Genomic DNA, 5,602 nt, shown 5'->3' on the forward strand with positions numbered 1-5,602 from the left:
CTCGATGAGTTTGAGCTCCAACTCGCCGAGTCCCCTCACAAAACACCAAAAACATAAGCATAAAAGATACCTGTAAATCCGGGCTGTTACAACTCTCCCCCATTAGAACTAGACTTCGCCCTTGAAGTCTCGCTCTGAAAATAGCTCCGAATGTTGCTCACGCAACTCACGCTCCGGCTCCCATGTCATCTCTGATCCCTTCCTGTGTTGCCACTGGTCCAACACTAGGGGTACCTCCTTGTTCCTCAGAACCTAGATTTTCCGATCTCTGATGGCCACTGGTCTCTCGGCATAATTCAGGCTCGCATCCACCTGAATATCCTCTAATGGAACCACTGTCGACTCATCGGCTATACACTTCCTCAGCTGCGACACATGAAAAGTGTCGTGAATCTGCCCCAACTCTGCTGGCAAATCCAAACGATAGGCTACCCGGCCTACCCTCGCGATCACACGGAATGGACCAATATATCGGGGCCCTAATTTGCCCCTCTTCCTGAATCGAATCACTCCTTTCCAAGGAGAGACCTTCAGGAGAACAAAGTCGCCGACCTGAAACTCAAGCTCGGACTGGCGCCTGTCTGCATAACTCTTCTGTCGGCTCTGAGCGGTCAACAACCTCTGTCTGACCTGCTGAATTTGCTCTGTCGTCTGAAGTACGATCTCTGTACTGCCCATCACCCTCTGCCCAACCTCTCCCCAACAAATGGGGGTCCGACACCTCCTCCCATACAACAACTCAAAGGGCGGCATACCAATGCTCGAATGATGGCTGTTGTTGTAGGAAAACTCTGCCAAGGGTAAATACGCATCCCAGCTACCCCCGAAATCTAACACACATGCTCGGAGCATGTCGTTAAGCGTCTGAATCGTCAGCTCACTCTGACCGTCTGTCTGGGGATGATATGCGGTACTAAAATGCAGTCTAGTACCCAACTCCTCATGAAATTTCTTCCAGAATCTGGAAGTGAAGCGCACATCACGGTCTGAAACAATCGAGATTGGCTCCCCATGCCGAGATACCACTTCCCTCACATACACCTCCGCCAATTTCACTACTGAAGAACTCTCACTGATGGCAAGGAAGTGAGTGCTCTTCGTCAACCTGTCCACAATCACCCAAATTGCATCAACTCCTCTGGCAGTCCTTGGCAATTTGGTGATGAAATCCATAGTGATCTGTTCCCACTTCCACTCGGGAACCTCCAATGGCTGCAACTTGCCATGCGGCCTCTGGTGCTCGGCCTTAACCCTACGGCAGGTCAAGCACCTCTCAACAAACCATGCAACATCCCTCTTCATACAGGGCCACCAATACTCCTTTCTCAAATCCAAATACATCTTAGTGGCCCCCGGATGGATCGAAAATTTCGACTGATGAGCCTCCTCCATCAAAATGGTATGCGTTCCTCCCACAAACGGCACCCAGATACGCCCCTGAAAAGTCATAAGCCCCCGACCATTGGTAACGAACTCTGAAACCAAACCAACAACCCGTTCCCTCTTCTACATCTCAGGTTGCACAGCCTCGGCCTGTGCCCCACGAATGGCGTCCAATACCGGAGCTATCACGGTCAATCTCAAACATACATCCCACAGTGGAGTGCTCTCCGCCCTGCTGCTCAACACATCGGCTATCACATTAGACTTGCCTGGGTGGTATAGGATCTCACAATCATAATCCTTGACCACATCCAACCACCTTCTCTGTCACATATTCAGGTTGGGCTGATCCATCAAATACTTCAAACTCTTATGGTCCGTGTATATCGTACACCGAACCCCATACAAGTAGTGACGCCAAATCTTGAGGGCGAACACCACTGCCCCCAACTCTAGATCATGGGTGGGATATCTCGCCTCATGAGGCTTTAGCTGCCTCGATGCATATGCTATCACATGCCCTCTCTGCATCAGTACCGCTCCCAGTCCCAAAATCGATGCATCACAATATACCACAAAGTCCTCCATCCCTTCCGGGAGGGCTAATACCGGGGCTTCGCACAACCTTTGGCGAAGTGTCTCAAAGGAGGCCTGCTGCTCGGGGCCCCATGAAAAAGCAACGCCCTTCCGGGTCAATCTGGTGAGTGGCACTGCGATCTTAGAGAAATCCCTTATAAACCTCCGATAATACCCTGCCAACCCTAGGAAACTCCTGATCTCGGAGGGTGACTTCGGCACCTCCCAACTCATCACCGCCTCAACCTTGGCCGGATGGACCAATATCCGTTCCTGGTTAACGAGATGTCCTAAGAACTGGACCTCCCGCAACCAGAAATCACACTTGGAGAATTTGGCATAAAGCCTCTCCGATCTCAGAACTCCGAGAACCTCTCTCAGATGCTCCTCATGCTGCTCTCTAGATCTTGAATATACCAGAATGTCGTCGATAAACACAATCACCGACCGATCCAACATCGGCCTACACACTCGGTTCATGAGATCCATGAACACTGCCGGGGCATTGGTGAGCCCAAAAGGCATCACCACAAACTCATAATGCCCATAACGCGTCCTGAACGCTGTCTTCTGGACGTCCTCATCCCGCACCCTCACCTGATGATATCCAGACCTCAAATCGATCTTGGAGAACCAAGATGCTCCCTATAACTAATCGAACAAATCGTCGATCCTCGACAACGGGTAACGGTTCTTGACCGTCAGCTTGTTCAACTCCCGGTAATCAATGCACATCCGGTGTGAACCATCCTTTTTCTTGACGAACAGGATAGGCGCTCCCCACGGCGAGCTGCTTGGCCGAATAAACCCCTTCCCCAGCAGCTCCTAGAGCTGTGAGGATAACTCTTGCATCTCTGGAGGTGCAAGGCGATAAGGCACCTTAGCGATAGGCGCACCCCCGGAACCAAATCGATACCGAACTCCACTTGGCTCACAGGAGGCACACCCGACAATTCCTCGGGAAAAACATCCGGGAACTCACGCACCATCGGAACCTCCTCAACTGAACTCGGCCTCTCGGAAACCACCCGTGTATCCATCACATGCGCCACAAAACCCTTACAACCCTGCTGTACACACTGCCTCGCCCTAGCGGCCGAACAAAACGCTGATCCTGAATGTGTACCCTCGTCGTACACCGAAAGAACTCCCCCACTAGGGTCTTGTATGGTCACCAGCTGACGCTCGCAGTCGATAACCGCACCGAATCTACTCAACCAGTCCATGCCCACAATGACACAGACATCACCCATCGCAATAGAACCAGATCAATCGGGAATTCAACACTGAAAATCTCGACTACGCAACCTCGGAGAACCTCCGTGGCATATATCACTCTCTCATCAGCTATGGAAACTCTCAGAGGCCGACCCAACGCCTCACGACTAACACTGATATGCTGACTAAAAGCCAAAGATACAAAAGACCGACTCGCACCCGAGTCAAATAACACCAAGGCAGGTACATAATTCACAAGAAAAGTACCTACGCATAACATAACATAAGCATAATATCTCAACATCAAAATAAATACATGAAAGAATACATACCAGCCACGACATCGGGTGCTGCGCGGACCTCCTCCGCGGTCAGCTGAAAAGCTCTCCCTCGTGCCCTCGGCGCCTCGGCCTTCACCGGCCGACTCTCTGTAGCTCTGATGGCGGCAAGGGTAGATCCCTGAGGTGCTCCCTGAGATAACCCTCGCAACTGCGGACACTCTGCCTTCCGGTGTCCGGTCTGATTGTAGTGGAAGCACACTGCGAACCCCTTGGGGCAATCCTTGGCCATATGCCCCTCCTTGCCACATTTGTAGCAAGATCCCGCTCTGCAGACTCCATCGTGACCCTTGCCACACTTCCCACAAGTACGGCCCTTCTGGCTCCCTGGTTTGGGATCAGCGGGCTTGGCCCGCTTGGCTGCCGGCTGAGACTGTGCCGGTCGCCGATCCCTCCCCTGAGACTCCGCCTCCTCCCTGGACTGAGTCTCCAGCTCAATCGCCCTCTTCCGGGAATTTGCCTGAAGCTCAGCAAATGTCCGATACGAGGAGTTTGTCGCGAACTCCCAAATGTCTCGCCTCAAAATACTCAAATATCGGCTCATACGTGCCTGCTCAGTGGACACGTGCTCAGGGCAGAACATCGCCCTCTCATGGAACATCCTGGTGATCGTTGTAACTGACTCAGTACCCTGCTTGAGGGTCAGAAACTCCTGTGCCAAACGCTCCTTCTCCACCTGGGGAACGTACTCATCTCGGAACATGACAGTGAACCTCTCCCAGGTCACTGCCGCAAGCTCAGAAGGCGTATAATGCGCCGTCACAAACTTCCACCAGTCCTTCGCTCCCAAGCGAAGCTGGTTCAGCGCAAACCGAACCTTCAAATGCTCAGGAGATGAGCAAGTGAAGAAACACCCCTCTATATCAGATATCCACCTCATAGCCGCCACCGGATCCTAGGTCCCATCAAACTCTGGTGGTTTTGTGTTGCTGAACTCCCGGAACAGCAACGCATCACCATCTTGCGGCCTCGCGGCAGCAATCGCTGCGGTGGCCTCTGCAACAGCAGCCTCAGAAAGAGCGGCATAACGCTCGTCAAAGGTCTCAATCAGCGTGGTCTTAATAGACCCGAACATCTCTGGTATCTCTGCCCTGATGGCCGCAGCCACCTCCTCATGGATGATCCGGCAGATCTCCTCATCATTGGTACCACTGCTCTCAGGCATCAAGCGTGTCCTCACCATGATCTACCTCTGAAATACAACATACGAAAAAATTAGAACCCCTTCGAGCATACTCACACTCGACAACTCATTCCTCCTTGATCCTTGGTATTCCAAAGATTCTTACTTGGGCTGTACACCGCTCCGGTGCTTTCAATAGTACGGGCCCAATACTACAGTCCGCACCGTCTCAGAATACACCCCAAGTCCTCCTCTTCGGATCCCAACTTCCAAGTACTCTATCATGCATAGACCTCCCTCTAATAGATCTCTCACAAGCCCCTCGCTGCTACCTACTCACTCTCAAGCATCTCATAGCAGCTCACCTCTTCCTAGGCTAAGGCATCATAAATCAGGCCACTCTAGTTCTAATAGGAATACCTAGCCTACTCTAGCATGCGGATAAATCATATCAATATCAATATCACATAACATAAGGGTATTTTGGGAAATCACCGTTCGGGCGCCGACTGATCGTACACACCACTCTGCTCCGCGTTTTCAAAATCTTTTATTCTTTTTGAAAATACTTCTCAAATCCTCAGTTTGACTTCAAATATGCCCGAAGGTGTACTCGAATCCCTCAAACCAAGGCTCTGATACCAACTTGTAACACCGTGAATTTCAAAATAATTTTTCACAAATTATAAAAACATTTCTCATTTAATTTTCATAAAAACATTAAGTTAAAATCCTGATTCACATCATACAAATCCCAAGATCATATATATCAAAAATCCCCTACATGTGTACAGATCAAGCCGGCGCCTTCCCACGGTCATCACTAGTACCTGAAACAAACAACACTAACACTGTAAGCACAAAGCATAGTGAGTTCCCCAAAATACCACATAAACATATATTAGCCACTCGAGGCTATAACTCTATGTGTCCGTGCACCCAAGCTCTGTGAACCCTCAGGTTC

The sequence above is a fragment of the Lactuca serriola genome, chromosome 3, assembly GCF_051521515.1.
Source record: "Lactuca serriola cultivar US96UC23 chromosome 3, Lser_US96UC23_V15, whole genome shotgun sequence".
Classification (NCBI taxonomy): Eukaryota; Viridiplantae; Streptophyta; class Magnoliopsida; order Asterales; family Asteraceae; genus Lactuca; species Lactuca serriola.